Source organism: Oryctolagus cuniculus, chromosome 12 (genome assembly GCF_051225735.1).
Source record: "Oryctolagus cuniculus isolate XC-2025 breed Fujian yellow rabbit chromosome 12, ASM5122573v1, whole genome shotgun sequence".
NCBI lineage: Eukaryota > Metazoa > Chordata > Mammalia > Lagomorpha > Leporidae > Oryctolagus > Oryctolagus cuniculus.
Window position 1 is genome coordinate 53,197,786 of NC_142878.1, and position 15,397 is coordinate 53,213,182.

Below are 15,397 nucleotides of genomic sequence, written 5' to 3' on the forward strand. Positions count from 1 at the left end.
CTCTGATAATTTTTAGACAAGGCCATGGTCAAAGTGGAAGTTCTTTCCTCCCTTCAGAGAAAGGTACCTCCTTCTTTTTTTTTTCTTTCAAACTTTTATTTAATGAATATAAATTTCCAAAGTACAGCTTATGGATTACAATGGCTTCCCCCCCATAACGTCCCTCCCACCCACAACCCTCCCCTTTCCCACTCCCTCTCCCCTTCCATTCACATCAAGATTCATTTTCGTTTCTCTTTATATACAGAAGATCAGTTTAGCATACATTAAGGGCTGATCAAGTCACTGTTTCTCATAGTGTTCATTTCACTTTAACCGCGGCTCACTAGGCTAATCCTCCGCCTTGCGGCGCCGGCACACCGGGTTCTAGTCCCGGTCGGGGCGCCAGATTCTGTCCCGGTTGCCCCTCTTCCAGGCCAGCTCTCTGCTGTGGCCAGGGAGTGCAGTGGAGGATGGCCCAAGTGCTTGGGCCCTGCACCCCATGGGAGACCAGGAGAAGCACCTGTCTCCTGCCTTCAGATCAGTGCGGTGCGCCATCCGCGGCGGCCATTGGAGGGTGAACCAATGGCAAAGGAAGACCTTTCTGTCTCTCTCTCTCTCTGTCCACTCTGCCTGTCAAAAAATAATTAAAAAATTAATAAAAAATTTCTCTTTTTAATTTGAGAAGCAGAAAGACAGAGAGAGAGAGAGGAGAGAGACAGAGAGAGAGAGAGAGAGAGAGAGAAATAGAGAGAGAGACAAAGAGAATGACATCCTATCCACTGATAGAGTCCTCAGATGCCTCCTATAGCAGTAGCTGGGCCAGAACCTAAGCCAGGAACCAAGAACTCATGAATAGCAGGGACCAAGCTGCTTGAGCCAATATGGTGACACCCACTCTGCATTAACAGGAAGCTGGACTCAGGAGCCAGAGATGGGCATCAAGCACAGACATCTAAACCTACGGATTAACGTCTAGGCCGACTATCTACACCAAGCTCCCTTGTTTCAAACTAGCATTGCAGGGATTCCTAAATCGGATTTGAAAGATATTTATATACATTTTTGGCAATATCAATAGCTGTAAGAATTTTCCATGTCTTTGTGAGCAATGTGATTTTTCAAATTGCCTCATCATACCATATGAACTGTTATCTGTTTGGATATTCATATTCATTTTCATCTATGAAAATAAAATTATTTCGGAAAATCACAAAGCAATTGTCAAATTACTGACAAAATAACAACAGTCATTTTGATGTAATTTAGGTATTTACATCAAAATGATTTTGCTCTTAGTCACTATGTATCAATAGTCACATTAAACGTTAATGGACTTAACTCTTCAGTTAAAAGACACCGATTGGCTGATTGGCTTAAGGAACAAAACTCAACGATTTGTTACCTACAAGAAACACATCTCTCTAACAAAGATGCATGCAGACTGAAAGTGAAAGGTTGGAAAAAGATATTCCATGCCAACAGAACCCAAAAAAAGCAGGTGTAGCCATATTAATATCAGACAAAATAAACTTTAATACAAAAACTGTTAAGAGAGACAAAGAGGGGCACTATATAATGATTAGGGGCTTAATTCAACAGGAAGATGTAAGTATTATAAATGTATATGCACCTAATTACAGGGCACCGGTCTATTTATAAGATATGTTAAGGGCTTAAAGGGAGACTTAGATTCCAATACAATAGTACTGGGGGACATCAATACTCCACTCTCAGAAATAGACAGATCATCCGGACAGAAGATCAACAAGGAAACAGTAGATTTAAACGACACTATTGCCCAAATGGATCTAACAGATATCTACAGAACTTTCAATCCTACATCTAAAGACTTTACATTCTTCTCAGAAGTGCATGAAATCTTCTCTAGGATTGATCACATACTAGGCCATAAAGCAAGTCTCAGCAAATTTAAAAGAATTATAATCATACCATGCAGCTTCTCAGACCACAGCGGAATGAAGCTACAAATTAGCAACTCAGGAAACCCTAGAAAGTATGCAAACACATGGAGACTGAACTACATGCTCCTGAATGAACACTGGGTCATTCAATAAATCAAAAGAGAAACAAAAACTTTCTGGAAGTAAATGAGGATAACAACACAACATATCAAAACTTATGGGATATGGAAAAAGCAGTACTGAGAGGCAAATTTATAGCAATAGGTGCCTATATCAAGAAATTGGAAAGGTACCAAATAAATGAGCTTTCAGCACATCTCAAGGACCTAGAAAAACTGCAGCAAACCAGACCCAAATCAAGTAGGAGAAGAGAAATAATTAAAATCAGAGAAGAAATTAACAGGATAGAATCCAAAAAAAAATTACAAAAAATCAGCCAAGCAAAGAGCTGGTTTTTTGAAAAAATAAACAAAATTGATACCCCATTGGCCCAACTAACTAAAAAAAGAAAAGAAAAGACCCAAATCAATACAATCAGAGATGAAAAAGGAAACTTAACAACAGACACCACAGAAATAAAAAGAATCATCAGAAATTACTACAAGGACTTGTATGCCAGCAAACAGGAAATTCTATCAGAAATGGATAGATTCCTGGACAAATGCAATCTACCTAAATTGAACCATGAAGACATAGAAAACATAAATAGACCCATAACTGAGACAGAAATTGAAACAGTAATAAAGGCCATCCCAACAAAGAAAAGCCCAGGACCAGATGGATTCACTGCTGAATTCTACCAGACATTTAAAGAAGAACTAACTCCAAGTCTTCTCAAACTATTCAGAACAATCAAAAAAGAGGGAATCCTCCCAAGTTCTTTCTATGAAGCCACCATCACCTTAATCCCTAAGCCAGAGAAAGATGCAGCACTGAAAGAAAATTATAGACCAATATCCCTGATGAACATAGACGCAAAAATCCTCAATAAAATTCTCGCCAACAGAATACAACAACACATCAGAAAAATCATCCACCCAACCAAGTGGGATTTATCCCTGGTATGCAGGGATGGTTCAACATTCACAAATCAATCAATGTGATTCACCACATTAACAAACTCCAGGAGAAAAACCATATGATTATCTCAATAGATGCAGAGAAAGCATTCGATAAAATTCAACACACTTTCATGATGAAAACTCTAAGCAAATTGGGTATAGAAGGAACATTCCTCAATATAATCAAAGCAATTTATGAAAAACCCACGGCCAGCATCCTATTGAATGGGGAAAAGTTGGAAGCATCAGACAAGAAAAAGAAATTAAAGGAATACAAATTGAGAAGGAAGAAGTCAAACTATCCCTCTTTGCAGACGATATGATTCTTTACTTAGAGGATCCAAAGAACTCTAGTAAGAGACTATTAGAACTCATAGAGGAGTTTGGCAAAGTGGCAGGATATAAAATCAATGCACAAAAATCAACAGCCTTTGTATACACAGGCAATGCCACGGCTGAGAAAGAACTGCTAAGATCAATCCCATTCACAATAGCTACAAAAACAATCCAATACCTTGGAATAAACTTAACCAAGGATGTTAAAGATCTCTACGATGAGAATTACAAAATCTTAAAGAAAGAAATACAAGAGGATACCAAGAAATGGAAAAATCTTCCATGATCATGGATTGGAAGAATCAACATCATCAAAATGTCCATTCTCCAAAATGTAATTTATAGATTCAGTGTAATCCCAATCAAGATGCCAAAGACATTCTTCTCAGATCTGTAAAAATGATGCTGAAATTCATATAGAGGCACAGGAGACCTCGAATAGCTAAAGAAATCTTGGACAACAAAAACAAAGCCGGAGGCATCACAATACCAGATTTCAGGACATACTACAGGGCAGTTGTAATCAAAACAGCATGGTACTGGTACAGAAACAGATGGATAGACCAATGGAACAGAATAGAAACACCAGAAATCAACCCAAACATCTACAGCCAACTTATATTTGATCAAGGATCTAAAACCAATTCCTGGAGCGAGGACAGTCTATTCAATAAATGGTGCTGGGAAAACTGGATTTCCACGTGCAGAAGCATGAAGCAAGACCCCTACCTTTCACCTTACACAAAAATCCACTCAACATGGATTAAAGACATAAATCTATGACCTGACACCATCAAGTTATTAGAGAACATTGGAGAAACCCTTCAAGATATTGGCAAAGGCAAAGAGTTTCTGGAAAAGACCTGGGAGGCACAGGCAGTCAAAGCCAAAATCAACTATTGGGATTGCATCAAATTGAGAAGTTTCTGTACTTCAAAAGAAACAGGAGAGTGAAGAGACAACCGACAGAATGGGAAAAAATATTTGCAAACTATGCAACAGATAAAGGGTTAATAACCAGAATCTACAAAGAGATCAAGAAACTCCACAAAAACAAAACAAACAACTCACTTAAGAGATGCGCCAAGGACCTCAATAGACATTTTTCAAAAGAGGAAATCCAAATGGCCAACAGGCACATGAAAAAATGTTCAAGATCACTAGCAATCAGGGAAATGTAAATCAAAACCACAATGAGGTTTCACCTCACCCCGGTTAGAATGGCTCACATACAGAAATCTACCAACAACAGATGCTGGCGAGGATGTGGGGAAAAAGGGACACTAACCCACTGTTGGTGGGAATGCAAACTGGTCAAGCCACTATGGAAGTCAGTCTGGAGATTCCTCAGAAACCTGAAGATAACCCTACCGTTCAACCTAGCCATCCCACTCCTTGGAATTTACCCAAAGGAATTTAAATTAGCAAACTAAAGAAGCGGTCTGCACCCTAATGTTTATTGCAGCACAATTCACAATAGCCAAGACCTGGAACCAACCTAAATGCCCATCAACGGTAGACTGGATAAAGAAATTATGGGATATGTACTCTTTAGAATACTATACAGTAGTAAAAAATGAAATCCGGTCATTTGCAACAAAATGGAGGAATCTGGAACACATCATGCTGAGTGAAGTAAGCCAGTCCAAAAGGGACAAATACCATATGTTCTCCCTGATTGGTGACAACTGACTGAACACCAAAAAGGAAACCTCCTGAAGTGAAATGGACACTATGAGAAATGGTGACTTGATCAGCATAACCCTGACTGTTAATGAACAACTTAATACATTATCCCTCTTAGTATTTTTTTGTCTTTTCTACTTAATACTACTGGTTTAATTCTGTAATTAATACACAGTTATTCTTAAGTGTTGAAATTTAACTGAAATGTGATCCCTGTTAAACATAAGAGTGGGAATAAGAGAGGGAAGAGATGTACAATTTGGGACATGCTCAAGCTGACTTGCCCCAAATGGTAGAGTTAGAAACATACCAGGGGATTCCTATTCAATCCCATAAAGGTGGCATGTACCAATGCCATCTCACTAGTCCAAGTGATCAATTTCAGTTCACAATTGATCATAATGAAAGGACTAAGAGTCAAAGGGATCACATAAACAAGACTAGTGCCTGCTAATACTAACCGATAGAATAAATAAAGGGGAGAGCGATCCAACATGGGAAGCGAGATACACAGCAGACTCATAGAATGGAAGATGTCCTAAACAGCACTCTGGCCTCAGAATCAGCCCTAAAGGCATTTGGATCCGGCTGAAAAGCCCATGAGAGTATTTCAGGCATGGAAAGCCAAGACACTCTGGCAAAAAAAAGGACCTAAATGAAAGATCTCTATGAGTGAGATCCCAGTGGAAAGAACAGGTCTTCAAAGAAGGAGGTACCTTTCTCTGAAGGGAGGAGAGAACTTCCACTTTGACTATTACCTTGTCTAAATAAGATAAGAGTTGGAGAACTCAAAAGGCTTCCATAGCCTTGGAAACATATGACTGGAGCATAGGAAGATTACTGATGCCATAAACAGGAGTGTCAATTTGTAATGTCAACAACAGGAGTCACTGTGCACTTACTCCTCATGTAGGATCTCTGTCCTTAATGTGCTGTACACTGAGATTGAATGCTATAACGAGTACTCAAACAGTATTTTTCACTTTGTGTTTCTATGTGGGTGCAAGCTGTTGAAATCTTTACTTAATGTATACTAAACTGATCTTCTGTATATGTAGAAAATTGAAAATGAATCGTGATATGAACGGAAGGGGAGAGAGAGGGGGAAAGGGGAGGGTTGCGGGTGGGAAGGGAGTCATCGGGGGTTGGGGGGAAGCCAATGTAGTCCATAAGCTCTACTTTGGACATTTATATTCATTAAATTAAAGTTAAAAAAATGATTTTGCTCTTAACATTTAGATATGGAACCTTTTAATTTTCTCTGAATTTCTTCCACTATTTTTAAGCTCACAAATCCTTCCCTATTCAGTTACTTAATTAATACACATTAACCGTTTTACTAAGAACTTCAAGAGTTAATTAGTTTGATCCAAAATCACGTGAGGTACTTGATTTACTTTATTTTTTATTCATTGGCAATTTCACAATCAATCAACTTTTTTCTCAAATATTCAACTTTGTGAAACTCACACTGGAGTGTTTCTTTAGAATGTCCTTATATTAAACTACAGAAAATCCCCATCGCCAACAGCAACAACAGATGAGATGTCTTCAGCCCTCACTGTGGGTTTGGGTAGAGGCTGCAGGTGCCTGGGGAGCACTGTGCTCTTGCAGCACAGAAGTAGGTGGCTGAGTCTGCAGGACGGGCAGCTGCGATGTGCAGGGAGAGATGTTTGTCCTTCTTGCTCATGAGGACAGTGAGCCTTTGCTCTTCTTTCTTATCCACATTTGAGAGAATACTTATAAGGAACTGGAGACCTGCTCCAGGTTCTTGCTTATACCAAAAGAAGTAGGAGGTGACACTGTCTGTGTAAGTGCAGTTGATAACACAGCCGTCTCCCTCCCAGACACTCAGGAAAGAAGGACTCTGCTCCACCATCTCTCCTCCACTCACACCTGTGCCAAAGGAGAAGCCAGACATGATTGTCAGGTCATCACTCCCGGAAGATTGCATTATTTTTCCTCACATTATTTCAGGCAATCTGGAAGAGGCCAGCCTCCTCAGACTTCTAATGAACATTTTCCAAGCACCCTCTTCCCCAAAGCTCCCAACTCACAGTGCAGCTGCAGCCACAGGAACAGGAAGAAAGGTCCTGCAAGTGTCCTCATGGTTCTGCCCAGCGGGACCTGCGAGCTCAAGCCAAGAGAGCTCCGTCTATCACAGAGGTCTCCTCCTTTGCTCCAAGGCACAGCGGACTTCAAATGCACAAGTGTCTGCTTCTGTCTTGAGCCTTCTCCTATAGAAGTCAACCAAAAAGAGCCTGTCCTGTACCATGGGTCTGCAGAGATGCTCTGCCCTCTTGTGGTAAAATCTCTAACTGCTATACTCGGACACCAAATTCAATTTTATCATCGTGTGTCTCTTTGATTGATTACAAAAATAATCAACAGGTCTAATACAGTAAGTTCTAAGTGTGTCCTCAATCATAAAATAATTAATATTGGCACAAAACATACTAAAAATGTATGTCTGAGGCCGGCGCCGCGGCTCACTAGGCTAATCCTCCGCCTTGCGGCGCCGGCACACCAGGTTCTAGTCCCGGTCGGGGCGCCGGATTCTGTCCCGGTTGCCCCTCTTCCAGGCCAGCTCTCTGCTGTGGCCAGGGAGTGCAGTGGAGGATGGCCCAAGTCCTTGGGCCCTGCACCCCATGGGAGACCAGGATAAGTACCTGGCTCCTGCCATCGGATCAGCGCGGTTCGCCGGCCGCAGCGCACCGGCCGCGGTGGCCATTGGAGGGTGAATCAACGGCAAAGGAAGACCTTTCTCTCTGTCTCTCTCTCTTTCACTGTCCACTCTGCCTGTCAAAAAATGAAAAAAAAGTATGTCTCAGAATTCCACCTCATCTTCCCAGACATTAGTGAGATATTTTAAATTAATTTGAAGTTATAAGCTTTCCACATTTATCCAACAACAGAGTTAGCGTATTTGAAATAAAGAAAACACTACAAGTGAGTCCATGAAGTAGCTGAAATGTAAAATATAAAATCTTTCCTCCTCTTCCCACCCCAACTTCTTAAATTGGCCGGGGAATCCCTCAGTCAAATCAACCATCTTGGTTCAGCTCTACTAAGGAAAACTCTTTCTACAGGTGATATTTAAGTACAAAGACTGTAGCACTAGCGAGAATCTGGCTACGTATGTCAGATGATGCTACTGCAGCTCTGGAACTCCAAGTGTGGGTGTGCTCTTGATCTTATCCCAGGAAATTGACAGTGCCATAGACCAACACAGGAACGATCCTTTAGTAAAAATGACTAAATTATAGAGTAAAGCAGACAAGGTGGGGCTGGACTACTGGGAGTGAATAGTATTAGTACATCCAAGGGAAGAATTGACTTTGTGGATTGTGATGACAAATCTGATGTGACTCTAAAATCATTTGTTTTTTTTTTTTCTGGAAGAACAGATTATCTGAGACTCTTGATATGTGGTTTAATTATTGCCAGGTTTTGACCTAATGTCAAGATCATAGATGGATATAAGGCAAACACATACGTGTCTTCAGATGTGTTTGTATTTCCTAATAACAAAGCTGGTAACCGCTCCTCATATATGACTACAGAATAATATATAATAGAATTACCCCTTCCAGCTTTTTGGACACTGCCAACTCAGAGTCCAGATGCAAAAGCTTTTTCCTAGATTGTATTTGGTCTCCAATCATTGCTTGAACTATCTACCTATGATAACAGCCTTCACTCCTTTAAAATCTCTCTCCAAATATGTCTCATTTGTTTTAATATCTTGGGTCTTTCTGGCAGAAAGAAACCAGAGACACAGAGAGAGATTTTGTCTCCTTATTCACTCCCGCAAAAGCCCACAACAGCCATGGCTGAGCCAGGACAAAACCAGGACCCCAGAACTCAATTCAAGACCCCCACATCAGTGGCAGGAAGCAAAGCACTTGAACATCACCTGAAGCCTCACAGGGTACACAGTAGCAGGAGTCTGGAATAGGAAGCAAATCCAGGGCATAAACCCAGGCCCACCAACACGGGATATAGGGATTCCAAGTGGCATCTCAACTGCTGTGTCAGTTGAACCCCCCAGAGATGTGATCCCTCCAGCATTTCATTAGAAAGCCCAAGTTGTGAATCAAAGTTGTCACCTCTGGCAGAGCTTGAACTCCAAATGTTATCTAGTTCAGGGAAGTTGCTAAAATTTATTTTCTCTTCCAGCCTTTTTTTACATTTATTTATTTATTTGAAAGGCAGAGTTACAGAGAGGCAGAGGCAGAAAGAGAGAGAGATAGGGAGAGAAAGAGAGAGACAGAGAGACAGAGGTCTTCCATCCACTGGTTCACTCCCCAAATGGCTTCAATGGCCCGAGTTGGGTTTGTCTGAAGCCAGCAGCCAGGAGCGTCTTGCAGGTCCCCCACATAGGTACAGGGGCCCAAGGTCTTGGGCCATCTTCTACTGTTTTCCCAGACCATAACAGAGAGCTGGATCGGAAGTGGAGCAGCCAGGACTTGAACTGACACCCATATGGGATGCCAGCACCGAAGGTGTAGGCTCAGCCCCCTGCACCACAGCGCCAGCCCCATCAGCCTTCTGGCCATTGTTTCCCACCTGTTCTCTCAGAGCCTGTGAAGCCAGCATCCCATTTGAGCACCAGCTCATGTCCTGGATGCCACACTTCCAATCAAGCTCCCTTCTCAAGGACTAGAAAAGCAATAGAAGATGATCCAGGTGCTCGGGCCCCTCCAACCCATGCGAGAGACCCGGATGAAGCTCTTACCTCCTGGCTTTGGCCTGGCCCTGCACTGGTGGTTGCAGCCATCTGGGGAGTAAATCATCTGATGGAAGATATCTCTCTCTCTCTCTCTCTCTCTCTCCAACTCTAACTTTCAAAATAAATAAATCCAAAAAAACCCTGTCAAATCCTTCTCCCAACAAGGATCATTGCAACCCATTCACAATAGCTACAAAAAGAGTTAAATACGTTGGAATAAATTTAACAAGGTGTGACAAAGGTCTCTATGATGAAAATTACAAAAAAAAACTAAAAAAAGAAATAGAATAAATACAAGAAGACATTAAAAATGGAAAACCCTTCCATGTTCATGTATTAGAAGAATCAACATCATCAAAATGTCCATACTACCAAAAGCAATTTTCAGATTCTATGCTATCCTAATCAAAATACCCAATGACATACTTTGCAGATCGAGGGGAAAAATGATGATAAAATTCTTATGGAAACACCATAGACTCCAAATATCTGAAGTTTTATTATATAACAAAAACAAAGACAGAGGCATCCAAATACCTGATTTCAAGACATATTACCAGGCAGTTTTATTGAAAACAGCCTGGTACTGACACAAAAACAGATGTATAGACCAACAGAACAGAATAGAAACTCCAGAAATCAGATCACGCATCTGCAATCAATTTATCTTTGACAAAGGAGCTAAAATCAATCCCTGGAGCAAGGACCATCTCTTTAACAAATGGTGCTGGAAAAACTGGAATTCTGCAAGCAGAACTATGAAATTAGACTCCTACCTTACATCTTACACAAAAATCCACTCAAAATGGATCAAATACCTAAATCTATGACCTAATACTATCAAATTGCTAGAGAACATTGGGGAAAATCTGCAAGGCATTGGCATACGTAAAGACTTCATGGAAAAGACGCCAGTAAGTAAACAAAACCAAAATTGACAAATGGGACTACATCAAGCAATTCTGCACTGCTAAAGAAACACTCAGCAAAGTGAAGAGACAAACAACAGAAGGGGAGAAAATATCTGCAAACAGTACAACTGATAAAGGGTTAACATCCAGAATTTATAAAGAGCTCAAGAAATTCAACAAAACAAACAATTCAGTTAAGAAAGGAACAAAGGACTTGAACAGGCATTTTCAACAGAGGAAATTCAAATGCCCAAGATTTTTTTTGGGGGGCAGGCAGTTAGATAGTGAGAGAGAGAGAGAGAGAGACAGAGAGAAAGGTCTTCCTTTCTGTTGGTTCACCCCCTAAATGGCCACTATGGCTGGCGTGCCATGCCAATCCGAAGCCAGGAGCCCGGTGCTTCCTCTTGGTCTCCCATGGGGTGCAGGGCCCAAGCACTTGGGCCATCCTCCACTGCACTCCCGGGCCACAGCAGAGAGCTGGACAGGAAGAGGAGCAACCAGGACAGAATCCAGCGCCCCAACTGGGACTAGAATCCGGGGTGCTGGAGCCACAGGCAGAGGATTAGCTGTGGTGCCGGCCATCAAATGCCTTAGAGACACCAAAAAAAAATGTTCAGGATCCCTAGCCATCAGGGAAGTCCAAGTTAAAACCACAATGAGGTTTCATCTCACTCCAGTTAGAATGGCTGTCATACAGAACTCAATAAAAGACAAATGATGGTGAGGATGTAGGTGGAATGTAAACCTGTCCAATCACTGTGCAAAACAGTATGGAGACACCTCAGAAATCTGAATACAGACCTACCATGTGATCCAGCCATCCCACTCCTGAGAATTTACCCAAACCAAAAGAAAGCACTCCATGAAGGAGTTATCAGGGCCAGCATTGTGGCGTAGCAGGTGAAGACTGCCTGCAGTGCCTGCATCGCATGTGGCACCAGTTCAAGTCCTAGATGCTCTACTTTTGACCCAGCTCTCTGCTATGGCCTGGGAAAGCACTGGAAGATGGCCCAAGCTTGGACCCCTGTACCTGCATGGGAGACCCAGAGGAAGCTCCTGGCTCCTGGTTTCAGATTGGCCCAGCTCCAGCTGTTGCAGCCATTTGGGAAGTGACCCAGTGCATGGAAGACCTCTCTCTCTCTCTCTCTCTCTCTCTCTCTCTCTGTGTGTGTGTGTGTGTATGTGTATTTCTCTGCCTCTTTGTAACTCTGCCATTCAGATAAATAAATAATCTTTTTTTAAAAAAAAAGAATGAGCTATCTGTAGTCCCATTTTCATTGCAGCATAATTCACAATAGCTAAAATATGGAGTCAATCCAGATGTCCAACAACTGTTGACTAAATAAAGAAATTATGGTATATGTACACCATGGAGTACTACTCAGCTCTAAAAAAAACCCTGTCTTTTGCAACAAGATGGTTGTAATTTGAAACCATTATCTTAGAGAAATAAGCCAGTCCCAAAAAGACAGGTATCATATATTTTCCCTGATCTGAGGTAACTAATAGAGCACTTGAAATGTAATGTATGCAGTGAAATAGACATTTTGAGAATCAGTGACTCTTTATAGTCCATGTCTCTTCCATTGAGGAACAATGCTTGATTTTGTTTTTCTCTTTATACTACTTGTAGAACTCTTTTACTTAGAGTTAACTATACACCATTAAGTATACTGAAAATAGATTATTGTAAAAATTAAGAATGGGAATCTGAGAGGGTTGGGGAGGAAGGGTTGGAGCATGGGCAGGAGCAAGAATGTTATTATGTTCTTAAATCTGTATATATGAAATACATGAAACTTGTATAACTTAGATAAAAATTTAAAAAATTGAAAATTATAATCGGGGCCGGCACCGTGACTCAATAGGCTAATCCTCCACCTGCGGCGCCAGCACACCAGGTTCTAGTCCCAGTGGGGGTGCCAGATTCTGTCCCGGTTGCCCCTCTTCCAGGCCAGCTCTCTGCTGTGGCCCGGGAGTGCAGTGGAGGATGGCCCAAGTGCTTGGGCCCTGCACCCCATGGGAGACCAGGAAGAAGCACCTGGCTCCTGGCTTCGGATCAGCATGGTGTGCCGGATGCAGCGCGCTGGCTGCGGCGGCCATTGGGGGCTGAACCAATGGCAAAGGAAGACCTTTCTCTCTGTCTCTCTCTCTCACTGTCCACTCTGCCTGTCAAAAAAAAAAAAAAAAGAAAGAAAGAAAATTATAATCCAAAGTAATTAAGAGCTTTAAAAAGATTAATAGCAAAAATTTTTCTCTTTAACTTTTAAAATTTTATATGTTTTAATTATGCTTATAAGTTGAAAAATTATATTCATTTATTATATAGACTATAAAGTTTTAGAAAATGTACACATTCTAGAATAGCTACATTGAGCTAATTGACATATGTATTACCTTATATGGTTATTATTTATTGTGGTGAGAACTTTCAAAATCATTTTTCTTAGCCATTGTCAAGTGTGCAATAAATTGTTCTCACCAAAGATATCATGTTGTACAAAAGACCTCTTGAATTTATATCTCATATCAACTGACTTTTGTATCCCTTGAAAAATTTGTTTCTTAATCAGTCAATCTAACTTTAAGGCCAATTTTACATTTGTTTAAACAGCTGGACTTGTACATTTATTACATTATCTTTATTTGCAAATCAAATTAATTCTGTCACACCACAGGCTACCCAGCAATGAATGAATGGGTAAAAATGGTTTATAGCCCTATGATGGAATATTAGTTAAACATTAAAACAAATGAAATTATCATACATCCTACAACATAGATACCATGAAATCATTATGTGAATTGAAATAAACCAGAAGCAAAAAAAAAAAAAACAAATATTTTGTGACTCTACTCATACTAAACATCTAAATTATGCAAATTTCTTAATTCAGTGATGTTTGCACATAATAATAACGGAACAGTTACAGATAAAAGATAATTTACCCTAACACTAATTATTTGCTAAAATACATTTCAGAGAGTAAGCATCTGGTTTTTTACTAAGTCTTTCATCCAAGAAGTAAAATATGGTTTGCTTACACACCATTTAAAAGATTCAGACACCATCACTGTCATTCTTAAGGAACCCAGAAAGTGATCTTCAGTCACAAAATGTTCTCCTATTATAGAGACCCAGTGGTACCTGGAGATTCAAGTGTAAGAACTATCGAGGCCAGAACTAGACAGCCATAGAGCCTGCCTGGGAGTACTGGGGTCTCAACATGGGAGATGCAATATTTGATATATCAAAAATTTTCTGGAAATGAATGAAGATGACAATACCTCACATCAAAACTTACAGGATACAAGAAAAGCAGTGTTAAGAGGGAATTTTACAACCCTTGGGGCATTCGATCTGGCTAAAAGGCCCATGAGAGTCTCACAGGCATGGAAAGCCACGACACGGTGGCAAAAACAATCTAAAGAAAGATCCTGGTGAACAAGACCCCAGCGGAAGGAGAAGGCCATCAAGGAGGGAGGCGCCTTTTTCCGAAGGGAGGAAGGAACCTCCACTGTGATACGGCCTTGACTAAACAAGTTCAGAATTGGTGAACTCAAGGGGCTTCCATAGCCTAGACAGCTAAGGCAAGAGCCTCGGGTGATTGCTGACGTCATAAATAAGAGTGCCAATTGTTAAATCAACAACAGGAGTCACTGGGTACATGCTCCCCACGTAGGATCTCTGTCCTTAATGTGTTTTACTATGAAACTTAAAAACAACACTACTAGTCGAACAATACCCTATACCTTGTGTGAGTGCAGCCTGTTGAAATCCTTGCTTAGTATATACTAAGTTGATCTTCTGTATATGAAGGTAATTGAAAATGAAACTCGATGAAGGGTGGGATGAGAGAGGGAGTGGGAGATGGGAGGGCTGCTGGAGGGAGGGAGGTTGGGGGGGGAACCACAACAATGCAAAAGTTGCACTTTGTAAATTCACATTTATTAAATAATAAAAAGAAAACTAAGAGGGAATTTTAGAGCAATTGGTGCCTATATCAAGACATTGGAAAGGTACCAATAAATGATCTCAAGGACCTAGAGAAACAATAATAAAGCAAACACCAAATTAGTAGGAGGAAAGAAATAATTAAAATTAGAGAAGAAAAACAATATTGAAACAAAAAAAAACACAAAAGATCAGTTAAATGAAGAGCTGGTTTTTTGAAAAAATACACAACATTAATACACCACTGGCTTAACTAACCAAAAAAAAAAAAAAAAAAAGAGAGAGAGAGAGAGAGAGAGAAGATCCAAATCAGTAAAATCAGAGGTGAAAAAGGAAATGAAACAACAGATACCACAGAAATAAAAAAGAATAATCAGGAATTACTACAAAGAGCAGTATGCCAACAAATTGGGAAACATAGAAGAAATATATAGATTCCTAGACACGTACAATCTACCAAAACTGAGTCCTGAAGACATAGAAAACATTAACAGGAGCCGGCACTGTGCCATAGCAGGTAAAGCCACCACCTTCAGTTCTGGCATCCCATATGGGCCCTGGTTCAGTCCCAGCTGCTCCACTTCTGATCCAGCTCTCTGTTATGGCCTGGGAAAGCAGAAGATGGCCCAAGTCCTTGGACATCTGCATCTACATGGGAGATCTAGAGAAGGCTCCTGGCTCCTTGCTTTGGATCGGCAAAGCTCCAGCCATTGCGGCCAACAGGGGAGTGAACCAGCAGATGGAAGACCTCTTTCTCTACCTCTCCTTCTCTCTTTGTAAACTCTTTCAAGTAAATAAACAAATCTTTTAAA